General features: G+C 41.5%; 1 long non-coding RNA gene across 3 annotated transcripts in view; it reads left to right on the top strand.

The window, feature by feature from the left end:
• The window catches only part of LOC138105087 (uncharacterized), a 74,200-nt gene that overhangs the window by 13,755 nt on the left and 36,344 nt on the right, over positions 1-24,101 (top strand). The window contains exons 2-4 of one of the 3 annotated variants that reach the window (XR_011148376.1): positions 12,128-12,271; positions 22,106-22,193; positions 22,358-22,644. This is a non-coding gene — a long non-coding RNA (uncharacterized lncRNA). Of the gene's footprint in view, positions 1-12,127; positions 12,272-22,105; positions 22,194-22,357; positions 22,645-24,101 lie in introns of those variants that run through there. The other 2 variants (XR_011148377.1, XR_011148378.1) reach the window with 2 other exon arrangements.

Here is a 24,101-nt window from a genome sequence, read left to right on the forward strand (position 1 = left end):
ATTCCAGCTTTGATTGATGCAAAAAACACCCAACCTGGTATGTAAGGGATTCTATATTTACAGCCTAATACACATAACATATTTATTCTGTGTTATCCCTTTCCAAGTGCCCAAGTACTAAAATTAGCATTAAATATTCAAAATACAACCAGTTAAAAAAAAAAAAAATATTGGTAAACTCCTGTTTCATCTTCATTATTGGAGGGTGCTTTGTGTAAGTGCTCAAGAGGGTATGTGCTGGTGTTGGGACTCCTCCTGGACTCCTCCAGCAGGCACACATCACATCCAGTCCCACTTAGCCTCCACATGACACCTGGCTTTTGTGTGGACTTTCAGCCTGAGGGTTTATTTCACTTGACCGCTTTCCCATGCCTGAGTGGTGATACACATGGATGGTCCCCTGTCTGCTTACAGGAGCAGGAACTGGGGCATCCTCATCCTGCTAAGTGCTCCAGCTGGCTGCATCTCTGATGGCTTCAGGTGCAGGAGTCTCCTGATCCAAGCTGCTTACAGGAGCTGGGGCATAAAGCTGTTTCTCAGTGTCTCCCCTGAGTGACAATTCTTTTCCTTTTTTTAATGAAATTGAATGAGCTAAGTGTAACCTGTCGAGGACAAATCCTGTACTCTTCTCATCTTCCAAAAAAGCACTGTGTAAGCCCTGATTCTGCCGGCTCTCCTGCCTCCTGCTTGTTTAACAAATGGTATTTTGAAATAATGCCATAGTGTATTTTTAAATATCAAATTCTGCTGTGTTTTGAAATTGCAGATTCCCTTTGGTCAAGAAGGTTTTATCCCTGTGTTTAATATTTTGTTATTATGGTCTCTGCTAAGCTCCAGGACAGCACATTTTGGAGGTTGCTGGTGAATATCCTTTGCTTAGGCTGAGGCAGGTACTTTCCTGATGGATTTTTTTGTGACACCAAGGGAAAAGTCAACAAGTTGGAGGAATACAGATATTACCATTTCAGATCAGACCAGTTGTGCCTTGAGACCACTATTTTGCTGTGAGAGTAGCTAATCCTAGATGACAGGTTTTTTACAAATTAAACATACTTTGAGAATGGTTATCCTGTGTAAGGGTAGCAGCACTGGAAATTAAATGGGTTTTCCAGTCTCTCTATTGTGAAGCACATTGCTTTAGACTTTTTGGGAATTTACATTTGTTCTGGTCAGTTACGAGGTTTTACAAAAGACCTAGGAAGTGTTGAAATTGCAAGTTCGCGTTGGACCAAGTGTTGCAGAAACACGGTGTTTCAACACTGTGTACGTCATGAACCTGTAATTTCAACACTTTCTAAGAGTCACCAGAGTCTCTCAGGCTGAACTATGATATAACTAAGTGTTCTCCCCTGAACACTCAACTATCTTTTTTTTCCCCCTGCAAAATATAATTTGAAACACCATTTAGACACATTGAAGAGTTTAAAATTGTTTTATTAATAATGAAGGAAAGTCAAAGTAAAGGATTGCTGCAAATAGAGAAACTTGCTGACTCAAGTGGTAGAGGGGGTGAGTCCTTCTGCTGGATAAATACAGTGGACTAGGGTTGCAGTTTTAATTATGGATTCACTTGTGAGGGACAAAGCGGAATTTTTACAAGCTGTCTGTGGTTATGCTTCTGCCTTATGTCATTGCACACTGGTTCTGATAGCAAGTGTTAAACTCCTGCAAATGAATCTGCTATTACTTCTGCCTCTGGGCTGTGGGCTGTATCTCCCTGAGGCTCAGCCAGAGTGGGGAAGAGAGATGCAGCACAGCTTTGAATGCAATTTTAATCAATTTCTACCTGCCCTGCAGAGTTCACAGCAATAGAGCTGAGACTTGTGCATTGTGGCGTGTGCTCTCCTTCATGTCTCCCTCCTCAAATCACATGTAACAAGCATCCAGGATGCAACCTCCCTTTTAAAGACATCTCCTAACACTGGAGAAGCCAGGGCTGCCACAGCTGCAATAGTGAGAAGGGACAAGACCACCTTGACCTGTAAGACATCGTGGCTTTGTTTCCTCAACTGGCAGCCTGTCTGTTGAGTGACCTGATATTCCCATTCAGTGAAGAAATTCCTTGTTCCTAACACAACAGTTTTTGTGCACTGACTCAAAGCATTTTGCAAAGCTTGAGCAATGTCCCTTTATTAGATTGAGAAAATGAGGTACAGACAGACCAGAGCGATTGCTGGAAGTCCCCAGCAAGGGCAGCAGGGGTTGGAGGCCCAGTAGCCAAGTTCTTATTCAGTAGCCTATTCACTTGGAGACACTCTCTCCATTCACTCAGCTTCCCACCATGCTGTGATGGCAGGAGGGCAGGCAAGTATAAGGTGAGTTCTTGATGCAAAATCTTTGTTCTGCACTTTTCCTTATGTGTTTGCCTGACTTCAGTAACCTTTGAGAAGCATCCTTCTCCCTTTCATATCCCTTGATATTCCCTCAAGATCTAAATGACCAATATTTTCTTCAAGTATAACATTTTTCTCTTTTTGCATTTATGAGATGAATTGGGAAACTTCCTGTACCATCCCTGGGAAACTGGACAGGAACTCCTGCATTAACATAGCTTCTATTAAACATACACTGGTATGACTGTATCTGAGGGTAGGAGACAGAGAACTACTGGGAATAGCCAGGATTTCTCCCTGTTGCAGGCAATGCTGCTGAGAAAGCACAAACCAGCCACAGTGGTGAAGTCATGCAAATGCAATGCTACCAAAGGCCACAGGAATTGTGGAAAGATTTGTGTAAATATCTCATGCATTCTTGTGCTCTAAGGTTTATGGAAACAAAAACCACAGTCACAGAGCCCATGCCACATTTGCTCGTCCCTTCCCCCTTCTGTTTCTTCTCTACAGAAAGGTTGTAGAACAGTTTATGAGCGGCCAAGAAATTGAATTTTTTTTTTCTTTTTGTTTTTACTAGTAATGTTAAAAAAATAGTGGAAAAGATGGTAAGCATAAACAAGGTTAAGCAGGGTGCAAGGGGAAGGATGGCTGATTTGTGAGGATCATGTGAACCTCTGTTGTAAGCGTGCCTGGAAAAATACATGCCACACTCATGTTTCCCAAGTCACTTCAGACAACACATTGTCTCTCTCGCCCACCAACTGGACTCCCCTTTCCCTGCACCATTTAATTCAGTAGATCGTCCATGAAATTTGCTTACTCTCAAAGGGAAGATGCTGAATGTTTACCTTCCTGCTTCATTTTTGAGGTTTTATCATGCTCTCTTGAGAGGCTGACAATATCTGAGTCTAGACAAAACCAGCCCTGTTTATTCATGTCCTGGTGTCCATTCCTCTCTGTTATTGACTGCACCAAGGACATTCTCCCCTTCTTCAGATGCTTTGTATCATTTTAGATAGTAGTATCACACTAGAGAGGGACAGTCTACATGAGGGCTGTTATGAGTAAATAGTTCAGCAGAATAATGCACCTGCTGTTGGGGAATATACAGGTTGGTCCCAATGCTGCTGCTGGATGTGAGCTCCTAGGAGCTGGTGCTTGACTACGCCACACTGTTGGGAGAGGGAGAGCACTCTATCAGGTGTCCTTGTTTTCAGGTCTTAGCTACTTGCAGTCCCATATTGACAAGAGCGAGGATGGGAAAACCACAGAAGGAGCTGGTTAAAAGATACGTCCTTAGTCTGTTTAAATTAACCACCCCTTTTCAAGTCTAAGGGAGCTTTACCATCTTTTGAGTGGATCCACAGACCAGAGTGCAGGGAGCATGGGAGTGAAAGACTCCAGCAGGGGCTGGAAGCTGTGGAATTACTGAGAAAGAACAACTAGTATTGTCTCAGGGTAATAAGCAGCCAGGCTGCTGGCACAGAGGCTGCTGTGACCCAAATGCGATCATCTTTCTCATGTCACAAAACCCAAACCTTTTCTGTCTTCCCACAATGCCACAGCACCCAGTGTGTGCCACCCACCCGGTCCCCTCCATGCATTGGGGTGCATTTTTTTTTGTTTCCAAGAGGAGATTTTTACATGTAGGAAATTGGGCAGGATGAGCTGGTGCTAATACCAGGCTGACTACAAAGGCTGTGGAGCCAGGCCTTCCTTAGCCTGGCTAATGTCCTGGAGGGACATTGGCTGTGGCTCTGAGCAGGCCAGGTGCTTCAGCAGGTGGCACTGTGAGTCCTGCTCACCCACCGTGGGGCTTTTCTGCTTCAAGAGGTATTTTTCTTTTGGATAAGGAACAAAGCTGAGGTTCTGACCACTTGTGGTCTTTCTAAATGCCAAGGTATTTTTCAAAATACATGAGTGCTGGCCTAGGCATCCCAGCCAAACTGCAGGTTGGGTAGCATCCTACCAGTTCAGAGCTACACCAGTGATTCCACTGGGATATGATTTATTTCTTCACTTCCTGTCCTAGAGGAACACCCACAAAGTTGTGAAAGTTGTGCAGAGAGTACACAGTGCAAAGGAGGCTGCACTGATTGCTAGGTGAGAGTTAGCTTAGTAAGCGCTGGTGTTTCTGGAGTGGTTCTTCAGAGAAGTGAGCCGGAAAGAAATAGCTAAGCAGCTCCTAGTCAAGGGTGTTGCTGATACACAAATACAAATAAAAAAGGGGACAAAATGCTCCAACATGTCAGTTGTGAAACATTTATTAAATTAACAAGTCTACAAGGACCAATAACACCATCCTCACTGGTTGTTCCTTACAGGCACGGGCTTTAATTTTGCTTCAACAGAAACATGAGGAAGTTGGTGCTAGTTATCCTGCCCTGTTTTTTTCCAATCACCCAACTGGCAAAACTCGGTAGTGGTGATTTATTTACTTCTATCACTTTCTTCAGCTATGGGCTCAAAAGACAATTATTTGCTTGTATTACATAATCAGAGTTCTGTTTGGATAGATGATTTTATGTTTTATATTCCAGTGGACAGCATCATCAGCCTTTTTTTCATGAGGGAGTCCCTTGCTCACAGCACAAGATTTGGAAAGTTCCAGAGAGAGCACTTTCCTACCTGCTTCCAGATTCCCTCCAGCTTTTCTGTCCTCCTCCCTTCCGTGAGAGCTGCATGCGGGGTGCAGTGCTCCTGACCCTTGCAGAGTGCTATTTGCTTGTTTTATCTCTGAAAACAAAACAAATTTCTCTGTGTTTTGTTCTATTTCCTACATGATAGAATCTTTTGTTTTCACTTGCAACCTTTGCAGCTTCCAAGAATTTTTACTCCTTGTGGTTTGCTGAGATGCGCGGGGTTCAATAGTCTGCCACCAGGCCCTGGCCCAAGGTCGAGGATTCCCTCCTTTTCCTTCCCAGTATTGTGCTGCATCCTGCAAGGCCCTTCTCCTTACATTGCTGTGGCTGTCGTGACAAAGGGGACTGGCACCAGGCACACTCCTGCTGCCACGGTGACAGCTGCTGAGCACTCGCCAAGCTCTAATGACAATAGCATGACCTCAGATACTTTATTAAGAAAGAAAAACTTGAAAGGGAGGGTACACTTAAAAGCAGACAATAACACCTCGTCTCAATGCAGTGCATTGTTTTTGCAAGCCCAGGATAGAAATGCTTTAATATAATCTTGGCTTATTCTCTCCCAGCCCCTTTCCCCATTTTATGCACAGGTTCATCCACATCCATGGTGGACTCGAGTTCTCAACAGCCTCTGTGTGACTCAAAATATGCAAATAGATGTTATAGACCACTGGGCTCAGTATGAAGCCAGGCATCACATTGGCCAGGCTATACTTTTAATGCTGCTGTGACACTGGTTATTTCTCTGTGCTTCACTTTCTCTGGGGTGATAATGGAGTAAAATGGGGGTGATGGTACTCTGGTCCCCACAACAAAGCTACACGGGTCTGGATGGAGCTGTGCTGTGGATGGAGAGGAAGGCTGGGAGCTGTGCTGCTGCATGGAGCTTCTCTCCCACAGGGACATGGAAGGGGAGGATCCTGGTAGACAAGGGCTTGTGTTCAGCTGTGCCTGAACTCTGCAGCCGGGATGGCTGTGGCAGAAAACCTCTGCCTGAAGCCACACAGAAAGTCTGAGAATGAGTAAATAGGCTTGGCAGAAGGGGAAGTAGAGCTGGTCAGAAAAATTCTGACTAAACAAGTTTTCATTGGAATTTACCGATTCATCAACATCAAAGCACTTTGTGGAGAGGGTCCAATTTTGACAAAGTTGTTTCCAAAACCAGGCAGGGCTTGAAAACTGCCTGCTAGGCACATTTTGGAAACCTGGCTAGTTTTATGCTGATTTATGCTGTCGGTTCCTCAGCAGTTCACCAACTGGCTGTTAAGAAGTGTATCTTTCCAGGTGTAAGTCAGAAGTGACTGTCTTCAAGCAAGGAATCCTGTGGTGGTCAGTGTCTGTGATCCTGTTCCTGCTGCTTGTAAAACCCCAGGCTCAGGAACATCGGCTCTGCAGAGTGCTATCAACTTTTATCAGACACTCCTTTTTAAAAAACAGAGAAATCAACTGACATAAGAGTTGCTGCTTTCAGTTCTGAGACCTTTTAATTTGAATCTAGAAACAAAATGTCTGAGTTCTGGTTCTTTTCTATACATGCTAAAATAACTCCATTGATTGACACAGAATTACTACTCAGCTGAATTTGGGTTAATTGGAGAACTTCAGTGAATTGCTACATAACCATTGGAACATAATGAAGCCCACAAAAATACCTAGATATTTATCCTTTCCAGCTGGAGTGGAATTCTTCTTTTGCTTGTTATGGATGATACTAGTGGTAAACTTTAAAAACAAAAAGAGAGGAAGAAGAGGAAGAAAAAAATACTTGCTGGACCTGGTTCTTCTCAATGTGGAATTCCTCCTCTTTTATCCTTTGCAGCTGGGTTTGTGTGTGTGTGTGTCTATGTGTGTGTGTGAGACAGGGGGAGACAGAGAGGAAGGGGTATTTCACATTTCCCCTGATACGTTTTGTTTGGGGTTGTGATAGCAGGATTCATTGTGCATAATCTATATGGCTTTACAGAGCATTTCTTGAGCTTGTCTTCATGGGAGGAAAAACTGCTGGTGGTTTGTTGGTTTTTTTTTTTCCACAGAGGACTTTTCCAATGTCTAGTGTGAACATACAGTACTGGAGAAGCACAGAAATATGCCATTGCTTTCAGGCTTGCCCATGTCCAGATGTGCATCCCAAGATGTGCTAGCTTTGGGGAAACATAAAGCAAACTGAAAGGAACAGGATTTTACTGAAACAAACAGGATTCTACAAAAAGAAACAGACCAATAAAATCTGTGCAGAGAACACTTTCTTTCATAGTACCTACAATTACGCAATTGTGCTAATGCACTGTACTTCAAAATATGCCTGTATTTTGCAGCAGACTCTTTGCTAATTTTTTTTTTTTCAGTTGGACACAGGATAATCTTTTAAGTAATGGGTTTATTTTAGCTTTGTTTTTCCCACTCCCCAAGGTCTGCTAGGATTTCTCTCCTATCTTTTTTATGTGCCAATGACATTGGTTGTTACAAGGTCAGGATCAGGATTCATTGTGGGGGGCAACAGTGCTATAAGGGCTTGACATGAGATCAGAAGTAATGCTGCAGTGAATAAAAAAAAAAAAAAAGTAGAAAAAAAAACGTAGCAAGGCTCATGGTGCCGAAAGATCTGGGTTTTCCATCCAGACACCATCTGTGAAGCACTTGGGGACAGTGCCTAATGTCTGAGTCATCATGTTTGGCAGTCCTTTACTCAGTGGTCTGTTTCCCTGGGGGGAATATTCATTGGGGGAGAAAAGAAATAGTAGAAGGACGGAAGATAAACTGCCCTTTAGCCCCATGATTTATATTTGGTCAGAGTACCCCAGTTCTATTTTCCTTTCCTTGGAATGTATCTTGGACATGTTGTTTCAATATGAGACAATCAGCTGGGCTCTCAGAGGAATGTCCCTGGAGACTCAAAACAGCCTCCCAGTAGGGTAATATGTTCAGCAGAATTCTAAGATGTATTCTCCAACATCTGCTGTCTATTTGTGCCTCCAGAATATTCCCATCAGCATTTGGGGAATCAAAAGGCACTTTGAGAGATGGTCACCAATTCTCTACACTGCATGATAACTTGTAAAATGTTTACTTCTTTAAACTTCTACTGAACTGGTGGTTCCTCTTTTCTCTTTTCTTTTCTTTTCTTTTCTTTTCTTTTCTTTTCTTTTCTTTTCTTTTCTTTTCTTTTCTTTTCTTTTCTTTTCTTTTCTTTTCTTTTCTTTTCTTTTCTTTTCTTTTCTTTTCTTTTCTTTTCTTTTCTTTTCTTTTCTTTTCTTTTCTTTTCTTTTCTCTTCTTTGGCAACTAACAACAGAAGGACATGAAAATACACTTTAAATTATTTTTTCATATGAATGGGTTCTGAATGTAGTACTAACCTCCTGAGAAACAAGAAGGCTTAAGGAGTGATGCACAACGCAGTCAATGTCTCTTCTGGGCGTGTGACAGAAAAAAGAACTTATTAGACTGAACATTAGAAGTAAGTAGACAATCAAATGGACAGTGTTACATCTAAGATGCCATGTCCTCATTTTCATTCTTTCATTTGGTTTTAGGAACTCCATGCCAAAAAAAAAAAGGCAGACTCAGAAGTAGAAAAAAACTCCAGGCAGGTAGCAAAAATAGCAGAAAACTACAGAGAACATATTCCTTGTAGAAAGAAATTGAAAAAATTAAGATTATTTATGCAGGAAAGTAAAAAGAACAAGAGAACATGCAGCATGTGCAATGCAAGGAAAAATAGATAGTATGCAGAAAGCCAATTTAAACCTCCTTTTCAACCTTGTCAGTGATACAGGAATTAGGAATGTTCAGAAACAAAAGGAAATATTAATTGACACAATGTGCCATCAATCTGTGGGCATTGATTTTGCAGGGTATCATTTGCACAAACAGCAGAAAGTTGCCTGAAAGACTGAGAAAAATACTGTGTACAAATATTAAATGAAAATGCCATCTAGGCAAGATAAAAACAAATCCATCTAGCTTTATTCAGGAGGGCATATAAAGGTAAGAAGAAAGATGAGCACATTACCACAATGATGGGAGCACAAGAGAGCGTGTGTTCTTATGGCAGGGGGTCTCTTGGCCACCTGTTGGTATTCATGGGAAGCTGTCTGTATCCATGACACCAACTGTTATTTGATGTCGGTGACTGGGACCATTTAATAATTAAGAAATGGATTAAATTCTTTCCCATTGTTACACTTCCTCACAAGCTGTAAGATTTCATGAGGATGAGAGGGGGCATTTGTCCATGAAATGAAGACAGTGAGGAATTACAGGCAGCTCAGTCCTAGCACTGCTCTTATTGGCTGTGTGTGCAGACAAACTATCAAATTTGGTGGACCAGAAATAGGTATATTATGGCAATCTCCTATCACGAGGCAATGAAGCAAGCTGTGGCACTGCACACCAAGCACGTGAACTCACACCAAACAATAAAGAAAACATCTAAGGTTTTAAGGTTTTGATTTCATTAATCTTTTTTTTTTTTTCCTTTTTTCTTTTTTTTTTTTTTTCTAAGATCCTTTCTCTGTTTCTGTTCTGTGAAAGCCAAATAAAAGCAACAAATAACCGAAAAATCCCTAAACAAACAGTTGGGACTTTGACTTGCGAAACTGTATTTGCATGTTTGTTCTGAAGAGGTTCCCATAGCCTGGCTCTGACTTTTATCTATCCCCACAGGATGTACTCCTACACTTTTTCTTCCAGGGTCCCATGCTTCCTGTGGGTGTTCTCACAGCTGCCAATTCAGACAGCTCGGGTCTGGAATAGACTTTGCACAATCCTGAAGATGCTATTCTCTCACTAAGTCAAGTGATTCCATACAAAAATATGGCAGATGTTTAGCATCAGGAATCAAAACAGCATTTTCGCACCACACAGCACATTCTTCTCTTCCAGATACCTTTCATTTCCTCTCTACAGGATATGGAGCAATTTTCCTCTTTTGCTGCTGTTCATGTGAACTCAGGAATCTGTGAATTATACCAGGACATTTGAATTCCCCCTGTAATCTTTTCTGAGAGGTAGCGGGGCTTGGTTCACTGATATCTCATGCTTCATTTTTTCCTGCCTAGAAGATAAATACAGAGGTAATAAGACTGGGTTACTTCTTGTCCTTGGTTTTCAACACCTGAGAAAGAAGACCTCCTGAATAAAATCTGTACTTCAGAGAAAGAGTACCCATGGACCAAAATTACCTAAATGGGTATTAATTGTTCCTGCAGAGGGTCCTGCAAATTTTGGAGCTAAAGAGAGCCAGATTCCCTGATGCTGGAAATGAATATTCCTAATGACATCAGTGGGTATATTCCAGCTGATATTCCAGCCACCTGTGGCCTTGGATTAGCCTGTGGTATTTTCTTATGGTGTTCTAGCTTCTTTTTATGAGGTCTCATTGAGCTGTGCATGTGGTCCTCTTCACCAGACTTTTCACTGGCCCAGAGAAAGGCATTTTAGCATTGTGCTGAGCCCAGCTCACACTATTTCCCGCCTTGTCTCTGGAGTTCCTCAGTACTGCTCAATGCAAGGGTGCTGTGATACTGTATTGCCCACTGGAAAATGTCTTAAGTATACTTACGTAGTTCAGGGTGAAACTAACTTGGAAAAAGCTGTGCCTACCAGTCCCGATTCCAAGCAGCAAAAAGGAATTAATTAATTTGCAGTCTGATTTTCTGTCACAGAGACCCTGGGCTTTCCACACATTCTGAGTTTAGCACTGTGACACACTGTGTTAAAGCTTTAGACATAAAAAAAATGAACACATTGCCTAACAGAAGATAAAAGAACTGCATGGCTGTCACATAAATTATTTAAGCCAGTAATTAAATTACGTTCTTTGCCCCCCATTCACTAAATTACTTCATCAAGAAATTACAAGCTCTTTCTCTTCTCATGATGAGTCTGAGACCAAAATAAATAGGAGGTACATTACAAACCCATCACTATGTGCAATGCTGTTACTAATCCTCATTTTTACTAAGAATTTACACTATGCTGCCTGTGTTAGACAAATCTTTAAAGGAATCTATCACCATTTGGAAGGTGCAGAATTCATGCAGAATTATCCCTTCGACTTTTTAGTGTAGCTTGGTGATCAGGATTATCTGAAAGCTTTTAAAATCAGCATTTTTAACAATATGACCTTCCCCCAGAAAAAAATGTCCACTCTTTCTGCAAATGTTCAATTTTGCTTTAGAAGATTTAATGTCTTCTGTAGACTATAGGATTTTAAAAGCTTTACAGAAATATTTGGTCTTTTGCCCATTTTTGAAAAGGAGGGGATGGGACATTTTTAGACAGCTATGCAAAATAAGCCCCGTTTACACCAAACCCTTAACATAAACATATCATGCATAAGCTTAGCAGCTGTATAGAAGTCAGCAGAGAGAGTGGAAAGGCTTTTGAACTCATATTTCCACACTGGACAGATCTGCAGTGTTAATACTGGTGGCGGATGAGGGATAGACAAGACCAAGCATACTTCTGAAGTTTGTAACTCTGTCTTGTATGGCTTCCCTTCCAACATCTGGAGCTGGGGGAGAGGTGCTACACAAACCTGTATGACAGATTTCCTACCCAAGGCTTCCCATATGTGATGGGCAGCCTAAATGGTCTTTGTTGGTTTAGTGGTGGACTTGACAGTGCTGGATTAATGGTTGGACTCAATGATCTTAAAGGTAATTTCAAATCGAAACAGTTCTATGATTTTATGATTCTATTCTTTGACCATACAGAGAAGAATGACTACAGTTTTTATCAAGCAAACTAAATAAAGGGCAGTAATGTTGCAGGAAGGAAATGTTCAGTGCTTGGCCTGAATCTTGCAGAGGTCCCTGCATATTTTACCAGACACTTGCTGTGTTCTTTCAGGCTTCTCAGGAATGTCTCTAGCAGCAATATCATATGCAGTGTGTCACCCTGTGCGAGCGTCCTGGAGGAAAATGCAGGTCCTGCTCTGTACAGCTTCCTCCCCATAGACGACTGTTTTTACTTTTTCTGCTCAAGGGCAAAAGAAGGACTGAGCATCAGTATTACACCTCATTCTATAATTTTTTTTAGCCTGCAAGATTTCTAAGAAAGTTTTCACACTTTTGAAAATCCATTACTCTAGAGAGATAATAGTTCTTCTCTGGTTTACTCTACTCACACACTATGCTTTTGTATTTCAGACCCTTCTATGAGTCTGCTAGAGGCAGTAAGAGGAAAGGACCTTTCTCAGAGGCAGAGATTGCAGATGACCTCATGCTGAGGAGACAGGATGCAAAGCACAAAGCTTCTGAAGTACCCACGGGGCACCACATGGAACTTGGCAGGTTTGTGACACTTCTGTTTTGATTTGAAATATAGAAGGTCTATATTCCTGGAGTCTCCTGGCAAAATAAACATTTTAAAGCACATATTATTACAGACATGTTCTGGAATCAGTAAAAATTAGGTGTGCATATTTCAAATCAGTTTTTCTTTCAGCGCAGACTTTCCAGGCTGCAAAGACATACAACTATATTCTTAAATTTTCACTATTCTCTACAAGATGATTTCTCAACAGTCAGTGGGCAACAGAGTTTTCTTTTATTGAAAGTGTAGCCACCCAAGTTGATTATTTGAATATCCTTCAGGAGACTCATCTATTTTAATACATATGTTGAGAAAAATCATTCACAATCCATTCTACATTGGGGTTTAGGCTAAAAGCAACTTCAGTCTTCTTTCTGATGTAAACAGAAATCACAGTTGGATCTTTCCTGCTCTTCTCTGAAGAAAGTCTGTAACTTGCTGACAACTTGGCCCTTTAGCTAGTGCTCATGGTTCTTGCAAGTAGACATAACTTTATCTGGCCTAGACCATGTCGCAGCTACAATAATGTCTAATTTTAGTAGATAGTAATATTACAAATAGGTCCTTAGTAATAAGCTGGTTATTTGATGAACAGAAGTGTTATACTGGCTGCTAATTACAACCCTATGTTGGATATAGTACAAAGTACATATTCTCAGTGTTAGCCCAGAGGGCACTGGTTTCCAAAAGATAAAAGCTCTTCCAGTAAATTCAGTTGTAAGACTGGTGCCTGAGACTAATGGCACCAGACAGAAGCTTAAAAAAAGCTGTGGTACCTCCTCCTTAACAATTTGGATATATTTTTCCTTAGATAAATTAGGGGTTATTGACTAACATACTTGGGAACACAAACTCTGTGAACTGCTCGTTGAGTTTGAGTTGATCTATGTGGGGATCAGTCACGAACTAGCAAGGCAACGGCGTCATACATTTTACAAGATGGGAAAAAAGGTAAATATTACTAAATAGCTGTGATGCCATGGAAAGGGCAAAAGGTTATGAAAATTATTGGCTTGAGGAAGGAGTCATGTATACAGAGGGATGGAAACACTTGGCTAATAAGTGTGTGGCATTCCATGGCTGTGATATCAGAATTCCCAACACCAGGCAACTTCCCTTTTCTGAAATCTTTAGTAAATGCCTAAATTTCCCACAGATAAAGAAGAAAATCAAATGGGAAAGATAACCCCCTGTAAGTAGGAAAAGTTTTTGTACTAGAGAACAACACCACTCTTCAGTTGCATGGACACAGCCTCCTCAGTGCAGGTTAAATATTTAAGGACTCCAAAGAAGACCCCTGCTTTTTCTTTGGATACATTTTTCTCTGTTATTTCAGATGGATCAATTAAAAAGGACTATGGTGCTTTAACATAAAGGAATGAAACCTTGGTAAATAATTTCTGTCCTGTTTACTGCCACCTATGAGTTTTATCGTGAATTTTTAATCACCAAGTTCCTTAATACTCTCTATTTTAGGAAAAGATATTGCAGCTTTATTTTGTAGATATGGTCTGGCTGGGTATGTATCTGCTAGGATTAGTTGTGAGGCCTATTTCATACATCAGTATACTGTAAAATATGTTGCTGTCTCCATCTGGCTGCTCTGGATCTTGATGTGCAACCCTAAAAGGAAACCTTGGACATAGCAGTTCCCTTTGTGTCTCTTTTCTAAAAGTCTTGTGGAGAACTGCCCTATTTACTAGATAGAAACAAGACATTTCGCAAATTGTGGAGGTTTTTTTTGGTTATAGTATGTTTGTTCGAGTTAATTTTTCTTGGATAGTATTGTTGCATGGTGACAGAACTACAGACAGTGCTTTACCTACTGTAAGCCTTCCATATAACGTGAAAAGACTGTAGATAGAAGACCCTCAAAGAGGTACCCTTTGATGTCCCAACTACCAAAGTAAATTCAAGCCTGTTCCCATTTAAGCTTGTACAGAGAGAAGCATCTAAAAATATTAAAAGTGTTTTTTAATTCAGCGCATTGATGTGGATGAGAAATGATGCTCTGTTAGCATGGATGGACATGCTGTGGCTGTTTCCTGTATAAGAATAAGAGGTTTCACCTTATGGTCATTTATCCTGTTTACTTAATGCCACTTCTCAATATTCCACTCATTTTGGAATTCCTCAGGCACTGACTGTTCCTCTGAAATGCCAGGGAGCCTTGATAAAAGAAAAACCCACAAATGAGTAACAGTTTTACAAAGCTTTATATCTGAGAATCACCGGTCCTGCCATTTCAGCCACCTGCTGCCTGGTGTGGCACTGCGAACAACTACCTCACCCTCAGCCCCTGTGTGTTCTTGGTTCAGGCAGCTGCAGTGAGAATTCTTCTTCAGGCAGTCCAGCAGTGCAGGCTGCCAAGGTTCATCTCCTGTGTGCTAACCTACAGGGCCTCTGCATGTGAGAAACATGGAAGTATGACCCCTTTCCAATGGATGATCTAAGTAAAATTACATAAATGAAAATACAGCAGAGTCCGGTCATCTGTAGTTATTTATAACTTCTGTTGTTTGGTCAGCTGGAATCACACAAACGTGCTATTGTTAGGGGCTGCAAGTGTATGCATACAGATTTTGAAACGGGAATAATGAAAAATGAAAGGAGTAATTAACCAGATAAATGCTTGGTGTCTGTCTTACTCTGGCAATCTAATAGATGCGCGTATGAAGACCTGCAGTGCTATGGATAACTTGACCTCAGGCCTTCACCCCATGCCCAGCTCTGCCAGTGTGGAGAGCTGCTTTGATTGACTGACTTCCTAGAGAAGAGCATCAAGCCAGGACTTCTGCAAAAGACAGGCACAGTTCTTCCCTTTCCTTTAGGGGCAGGAGTTAGATTAGAATGGGGGAGTGGAGTGGGGAAGAGTGGGAACAGCAGAAATCGTCCTTACAGGAGAAGGAGGAAACCAAAAGAGCCTTGCATCTCAGGTTAGCTTTTCTCTATGTCTCCCCCACCCTTCTTGTGAACAGTAAGTCCATTTGCTATCTCCTTTTCCTTCCTTCCCCTTCCCTCCCTGCAATACTTGGCCTGGGAACAGGGTGAAGGGGGTTATTTGTAGTAGTACCCACAGCAAGCAAGAGGGTGGAGGCCCTTTGTAGCCTTGGCCAGGTAAGGGCTTGGAGGAGGCTGCTTACAGCCACCAGCTTTCTAGGAAGGAATGGAGTGAGGAGTGTCTCTGATACACAGCAAAATAGAAAAGCAGTTAAACAAGCACTGGAAAGCAAAGGGAGTGTGTTAGGGCTGTGTGAGGGGCCAAGCTGGCATCTTTGTGAGGGAACTGCTAGACTGTGTACTGGACAAGCCTTAGGTGCACGCTCTGCAACAATTGCCTATCAGATTGGGATCAACTTCTGCTCTGGGCAGATGTAACTTAATGCAAGAATTTAAAATATTGCAATAGTATGTTCAAGGCTTCTCAGATGTGCTGCAGTGTGGTGCCACATACTCAAATAAAACACGCTGCCTGTACCTCACCTTGATGCAGCCTTTTGTGCCTAAAAGCAAAGAAGACACTCCTCATTGCTCCCTAAGAACTGAGAGAGACAAAGCTGGATGCTCTGGGAAGCTTAACAGGAACCTGAGGAGACAAACAGGCTGCCTTTTTAGAAAGGAGCAAGCTAGAGAGAATAAGCAAATTTGGCCCCAGGCAATTTATATTTGTTCCTCTTCCCTTCTGCTTTGTGCAAATATTATCTGCTCTCTTAATTTTGGCATTTCTGCCCTTGCCTTGCAGACCTGTGGGGTGGGAAGTCAAGCAGGCAGCCCAAAGGCAGCACAGCCAGAAGAGAAACAGAAGGAGGATGTGGAAATAATTGGAAATCCCTGGGTTCCAGAAAGTCAGCAGAGAACATGCCAGCGCCCTTAAGCTAAGGAGGGACCTGGGAGAGGGTGCAGTTTGCATGTTTGGAAGGAGAGAGGGAAGTGCGTGTTAATAAGGCAGTGTGAAGGTCTGTGAACTGCAGGAGAGGCATTCGAGGTGGGAACCGCACCCTGTCTCTAATTCCCTCATCTAATCTGGCTGCAGCAGGAGCCCACACAGAAAAACTCTTTCAATCCCCTCACTGTCAGCCGTTTCCACACTGCTTTTGGGCTCTGCAAATGGCTAAAATGTGAAGCATGGGTGGTGTGTGTGTGCTGTGTTTTGTGTCAGGTTGTAAAGCTTTGAAGTTGAAAACTTGTTTTTAAAATAATTTTCCTCATGTTGTGAAGAACAAAGCAGCAAATTTGCTACCTGAAACAGCCCCCATATCAGTTAAATTATCAAGTGCAAATGGCTTATTGCAGTAATTCAGGAAAAAAACCAAAACGACCTCTTAAGAAACAGGCTATACATTTGAAAAATTTATATTCTTCTCGCTCAAGAACAGTGCACAAGCAATATGGGTGCTCCCAGCTCTGTTGGCTACCATGGTGTTTATCACACTCTGTCAGTGTCAAAAAGATCTCCTGTAGGCTGAACTGAAGAACTTTAGCTTGTTCTGCAGGACATTTGGCTGGAGCAAAGAAACTCCTCCACAGCCTGAGTCTTCATCAGGTTATTTCATATGTCAGTTCAGCCAGTCCAGAGACAGTGAAAATCACCCTTAAATGCCCCTTCTTGGAAAGTCCTCTGGAAGGCAGGGGAACTTCCCAACTTTAAACTACTGCCAGAACATCCTATTTCTGCAGACTCTTTGAGAAGAACTGCTTTGTAAGACTGTGTGCATTTCCTTGGGACACTCATCTGGGAAAAATCAGGATAATTTCTTTAATCAGGCATTGTGGCTGGGACAGGGAGAATCAGGGAGCCACATGACCTCTCTCTCATACGCCTGTCCTTTGTGGCTCTGTAGGACGGCGGGGGGAATCCATCCTCTACTAATGTGCCACTGCAGGCTTAGACAGCCCAATGAACCATTCTGTTTGCCCTCAGGCTCCTTCAACTTGAAATCAAGCAACAGAGCCACTTCCCTGCATGGAAGCTGCTCAGCAGGAGAAACAGGGAAGAGGTAGCAGCTGCTTAGAGCTCTCCCCTTTTGCATCCAAGCTGCTTGCTGGCCCTGAGGTGCAGGGAGGGGGAAAGGGTGATGGGAGGCAGCTGGGGAATGTGATGCCCTCTGTATCCTTCCTGTAGTGACAAGCCTTATTCAAACACTTCAGTTTAAAAAGCTCAGAGTGCAGCTCCAGGAGAATGCTTTCAATTCATAATCAAATATGGGGCAATAACAGATGGATAAAACAAACAAATGTGGGGGAGGATGAGGTACATACTCAAACACTCTGGAGTGTATTCTGGGAAGAAGACACCCACTTTCTACATGTTATTTCTCATTCAGGGAAATCTATAGGCAAGTGAACTTTGGGACCTTCTTCTCTGTGCTCAGAAAAATTGCTGGAAGATGCACCTCTATTTTTTTTTTAGTGTGGAAAGAGCTTTCATGTCCTTGCAGGCTTTGAAGTCCCAGCTGTATTACTCCTCTCCTTCTTACATGAGGAAACTGAGCAAGTAGCTTGTCTTTCTGATCAGCACTAATCCTACCCTGTCACTTTGCCAGGAGATGCAGCCTGTTGAGTGGAGCCCTGGCACAGGAACCCCTACGTGCATTAATGCTCCGCGGGCCTCATTGTGTTACACTCCTCACGATCCCTGCTCTGCAAGCTCTGCAAGGGGCTCTTCTCTCCACTGGGGCACTGGGTTACCACTGTATGTGCAGCCAACTCCATTGTTCTGTTGGTGATCATAATACATAGGGTTTTCCAGCAAAGACAGCCTCCATACAAGCTGGGGGGCTTCTCAAGGCACAGCGGGCCGGTCACCAGAAAAACAGCAGAATGCTTGAGGAGTTATCATCTTAATGTGCTTGAGTGCCTACAGCTCAGGACTGTGTATGAGACTTAAAACCTGCAGCAGACACAGGGACATAGGTAGTAAATGAAGGACCTGACAAAAATGTGTAAGGTGAACTTTCTTGGCTCAGTCTTGTTAATCAGTACAGGGTTACTAAGCAGAGAGGGAGGATCTCTACAGCTGGCAGGCCTGTGTGGTAGTAGCTATAAGTGAAGCATGTTATTGTCTTGGAAATCAAGTTTTAACTTCATGGGGAAATGGCACATAGATTATAATAGCAGAATTTCCCTTCTACTGTCTGTGCAGTCAGAGATCTCTGACCTTTCATTTGTTTTCAAATGTGATCAGTTTCTGCCACCTGTCAGCCAGCCACAGATGCAATATCATACCAGTAGTGAGGTAGAGGACAGAACAAAGTGTAGTCAGTTTGAGGAAATGGTAATATACAGTTCAAATCAGCAGCAGTAGTTTAATTCTAGAAACAACGACAAAATGCTTTTTATTTTTTCCCAAGTTCAGTTTTGGAGCCTCGTTTTGAAAACAGAATGTTTTCTTGGCATGCCTATACTGATTTCTTAAATGTGCCAGTGGAAGAAACATCATGCTCCTGTGTCTTCATCTTCTTTCTAATAAGATCCAGTTAAACAACTAAAGACATTAAAAATTCATTAGAGCGTTTCAATGGTGTAGTCAATGAGACCTGTTGTTTATCAAAGTGTTTCCAGCCAGATAAAATGTCTTTTTTTTTTTTTTTTAAATTCATATAGTGGAAGACATTTGTTCAGAGTGCTTTGTATAAAATTGATTTTATATTTATATGTAAATCATTTTACACTTCTCTAATGAAGCAGTAGGTAAAGTTAGGTAATAGGGCAGATCCGTGAGAACATCTCTGCTTCAACTGCCAAATTCCCCTTTAGGTCAAACAGCACAGGTGAATTACATCACAGTACTGGGGCAGTACTCAGCAATAAAAAGAGTTAATTGCAAATTCTTCATTATTATCTTCCTCATGAAGCATTTTTAGGGTACCTAAAGGTTTGCAAGTGAAAACGTGGTGAGCCAAATTGTGCTCTGATTTCCTAATGGTGTCTCAGAAAGAAGAACTTGGGTGATCCATATGAACTATCAGCCCCCAAATTATTGTTATGCTGACTTCTGACACGACTAGAAACATAGGAACCTTTGGACAAATCAAAATTGTATTGTCGAGACCAATGTGCCACAAGAAAATAACTTGCCAAGTCTCATTTTGAGAACACTAAATTGTGTTCTATATAGATTTCTGGAGCAGCATCAGGTTAACTGATACTTAATTTCTGTTCAGCTGCATTGAATGTGACCAAATCAAGAGCCAACATAGCTGATGCAGTTTCTTATCACCCAGAAACTTGCACAAGTTCTTCAAAAGCTGTTATCATGGAAATAGCTCTGTTCAATGTGATTTCAGTTCTACCTCTCAGTGTGGTTACTGAGAATGCTAGCTGGGAATCTGAAGGTAACCACAGTGTCCCAGTACAATAAAAGTTGAGCCAATCCATTAGATGTGCACGACCTTTCACAGGAATCTAGATTGGAGGTGACAACAATCTTGACAATTGAGTTAAGACCTATGTTGGTGAGGAAAAATTGTATGAGGCTTCCTGCAGTTCCCACCAGTCTAAACATGGTGGAGTCTGGTATTTTTGTTTGAAGGATTGTGTTATTCTTCTAAACATATTTGAAAGGGTAATGGACATTTATACTTGGAAGACTAGGGACCTATTTGAATTTATGAGATTTCAGTATTTTAAGCTTTAAATCAGTATTTAAAATGTATGCTTATCGTACGATATAAAATCTGTGGTTAAGTTTAGAACATAATGTTTCTCAAGATGTTTACATACATGAGCCAAACAGAGAAAAAGATTGTCAAATAATTTGATACCCAGCTTGGGAGAAAAACTTGGTTGAAATCTTTTCTGAGCTGTGAATCTTTAAAAAGAGTGATCTTAAGTGCACAGTATTTTTCAATGGAAGTCTGAAAAGACATAGTCTTACAAGGACGTACTTTATATGCACGCATTAAATATGTACTCTTAAGCCTCCAAAGAAAGATATATAAAGAGTACTACTTTCAGTAGTGTGATTTATCACCAACAGAACATGCTCAATTCTATGCATTTTCCCCTTGCATTTAGAAATTTATTCTTGTCAGAAGTACAGAAGCTTCCAAAGCTTCCTTTTCTTGTAAAGATGTGCCTGACCTTATCTTCTATAAAAAGCTCTCTTTTGGCTAACACTCTATTTACATAGGAATGCAAACATAATTAAATGCTGACAGCAAGAGGTCTGTTTGGGTGAAATCTGAATGAATATCTTATAGCGATGTGGTTAACAAACCTTATACAAATAATAAAGAGAAGCTGCACCCTCACACACTGGGCAGTGTTAGCAGAGGTGTCCTGGAGCGGAGGTATGTAAACAACGAGGTGGCAGTGTTGGGTTTGTGGTGTTGACAGCAGCATAAACAGCATAAAGAAGCCTTCTAAACAAAATCTCCAGCTGATCAGTGGAGCCGACCCACCACAGGCCTCCAGAGCTGCTGAGAAGGAGAGATGCATGACTAGAGGGTGCCTGTGTGTTTCCACTAGTAGGGAAGGCAGGGAAGACGTGCTGTGAGGTACTGTTCAGCCATGGGGCTGTGAACAGGTGTGACCCCCAGAGGCAGAGTGAACCTGGAAGCTGTAGAGGGCTGCTCATCAAAGGGCTTTAGCAGCACCAGGTCTTCTGCTGCCCAAAATTCCAGAAAAGGAAGAAGTAGCCCCACTAAAAGTTAATTCAGCAAAACACTAGACTTTCTCTGTCAGGAAAACACAGAGCAAGTGAAATTCTGACCACCTTAAATCTACAACAATGTTACAGCTGATTTCAGAGAGTTGTAGAATATTAACCTACCCCTCTTGCTAAGTCTCTCTAGCCCAAGCTGCCTGTGTGGTATTTGAGGGCACAGAAAGGGATCAATACTCTGTCTATCTTTCTCCTTTTCTAAATTCTCCCCCTGCCCGTTCTGTTGGAGTCAAAGACCAGTATGTGGTGTTGAAATCACCCACGGATGCTTAAGAGCAGTGCTGCATGAAGGAAATACTGATTTGCGCAGTGTTGTGGATCTTCCTAAGAACAGAGAGTGAGCCCAGGTACTTTCTTTTTTAAGTCACAGGCCATGAAAAGTAGCTCTAAGTGAGATATGAACTGCCCTGAACAGATGCAGCTGGTGTGTTTGACTGTGATAAGTGGTGGAAAAGCATGCCATATCTTCCCTTAGGAATGTGTTTATTGGTTGAAATGTTACATCCGAACATACCATTTTATACTGGTAACTTTAAATAGGGAATACATATATACTTGCAGCAAATACTTCAATAGATAGTTATATTTGGGTTTGCTCTTGTTAATGCAGTTATTCACTGTTGCCAATGTTTTAAAATCTATCTGTATAAACTTGGGCATTTAGAGCCATATTTCAGTTTACTAAGAAGTGGTCTCATTTTCCAAAGTACTGAGAGACTAAGAGACTTCTTGAAAAATAATTGTATGAGCATCAAGTGAGCTGTTGACATGATTGTGTGTAGATGGATGTGAACACAGTTGTTCATATAGAAACCAGGTCCACTTCAGATTCCGTTCCAGAAGATGTATAGGTGCATTAATTCAGGGCTAATGTGCTGTGTCTCAGCAGCAATAGCTTGTTAGTAAGTGATACCCGGGCTAAAAACAGAAGAAGAAACTGCTTTTGGAAGATTCCTAGGTTATGGTATTTCAAATTTCTTTGTAGCTGCAATTATACCTACTAAATAGTGAAGTATTTAATAGCATGTTTTGTATCACCACCTTTATTTGGATTGTAATGTAGCTGATTAAATTTGGAAGACTATACCAGCTTGTCCTTTCTTTTTAGTTGACTGATAAAAGTAATTTGTCACTGTTTCCATCGCAGGCCACATGATTAAGATCAGAGTCAAGAACACAACTGTGCAGATCTCAACCACTGGGACCATTGCTGTGCACTGAGATAACCAAAAAAGGTAGAGACTGAAAGAAGACAGTGTGATTTGAAATTAATCAAGATGTAACAACCCCCTTCTGTAGGCTGTGGTTGGGAATTCTCAGCTGAGCTGAGTGTGCCAATGGCTGATTCACAACTGCTGGCCTGTTCCTTCTCTGACCTAACGCTGTGCTCTCCTCACAGCTGCTGAGTTGCTGATAAATCCTCTGAAGTTGAAAACCTTGGGTTGCCTGAGGTTAAGGGAGTCCTGACAGTCTGCACCAGTTGAAGATCAGCCCCTGGGTGTCTGAACCCTACGGGGAGCATTTTATTCCAATGAGCAAGATGTTTGAGGGAACTGCAGGGACTGTGATCTGAGAATACTGAGGGGAAGCAACAGCCAAGACCCAAATGTTAGTTCCTTTGGTAGCAGCTAACACATTTCCTAACTGCAGTGTTGTCCATGTAACTTGAAAAGAATTCTGAATGAGTCTGTGGCAGAATAAACTAGTTAATGAGATCATGGGAGAGGGCTTTTTTTTCCTTGATGACCAACTGTTGTCTTGTCTGGCGGTAATAAATACATGACAACCACAAGTAATGGAAGAGCTTATAATTGCCAACAATACTGGATCCCAGGCTTTCTTTTCCATGGGCCAGTGAAGTGCATGGGCCACATTGTAGTTCAGAGGAAGAACAGACAGGCTGAAAGCAAAACACAGTTTCTCCCTTCCAGCGTGGCTTTTGCAGTGCTTCTGAAAAAAATTTAAACTCTCTGTGGAGAGTTAATCTTTAGAGATTTAGAGTAATTTCAGTTAATCTTTAGAGACCAGTAATAAAATTCTAGGAAAAATATGGAAAGGAAAAGATAGGATGCTTTCCATCAGGATGGCTGTGCTTGGTAGGAAGATCTGCTTCTGATTAACATGCCAAGAAAGTATTTAAGTTGAAAGAGAATTTTACTAGACACTTTTAAAGGAAACTGTTTAGAAAAATGCTATGTACCGACCTCTGAGAAAGATCTCCAGAATCAGTGTTCCTTCCAGTTCACTCTGAGGTTTCTACCTTCTCTGTCATGCACTCAATAGCAATAGTAATCATACCAATACTTTCTGTGCTGCAACACTCTCTACTTCAAAGCACTTCACAAACACTGGACTAGATTCAGTCTGGTCTTCTACAGATGTAAACTTTCTGTTGAAACCCTGGCTCTGTTATAGTGAATGGCAAATTTCCCACTGCCTTCAGTGGGGTTGAGATTTCACTCACTCCTTGTCAAAGAATTTGGGCAAAGCAAAACTTCTGAAAGAGGTGAATGTGATAGTTGAAAGGAGATGAAACCTCTCTTCATTGCAGGAAACACATAAATTCTCAACATGGAGGACAAGCACATCCAGACTGTTAGGGGAATGACAGAGGGAAGAAAGCCTAACCAATTATTTATCTCTAAAGTGTCTCTTTTCTCCTGAGTCAAGCATTAGGACAATTCTCTGGCTTTGTTGTGAGCTCAAACTTATAAGTGTATGGCATTTATATAAATATGACTATGGATAAACATCTGCTTGACTTACTAGCTTGGTTGTAGCTTACTGACTTATTGATAACCTTAGTTTTCCAGTACTTTTGCTTAGCATTGTCACTTGCAGTTGTTCATATCAGAACAGAAAGACTTTATGCCCCTTTACACAGGGGCAGACCAGTCAGGAGCCAGACCCTTGCTCGCATGCATGCTCAAATGTGTTTTACTTTTTAACACTTAAAACACTGCCAGTATCTTGAATATTTTTAGTCCTTTTCATCACATTGCTCAGTGAAGACAGCCTTTAAAGTCTTTTTGGGCCGAAGAAGATATTGTATGTTTTCAGAAGTATATTTAGACATGGCAAAATGTTAAGTGTTTATTTTGTATGATTAAACATTGCTTTTATAGTTTTCTGATCCCAAAGAA

The sequence above is a fragment of the Aphelocoma coerulescens genome, chromosome 2 (genome assembly GCF_041296385.1).
Source record: "Aphelocoma coerulescens isolate FSJ_1873_10779 chromosome 2, UR_Acoe_1.0, whole genome shotgun sequence".
In the NCBI taxonomy this organism is placed as follows: domain Eukaryota; kingdom Metazoa; phylum Chordata; class Aves; order Passeriformes; family Corvidae; genus Aphelocoma; species Aphelocoma coerulescens.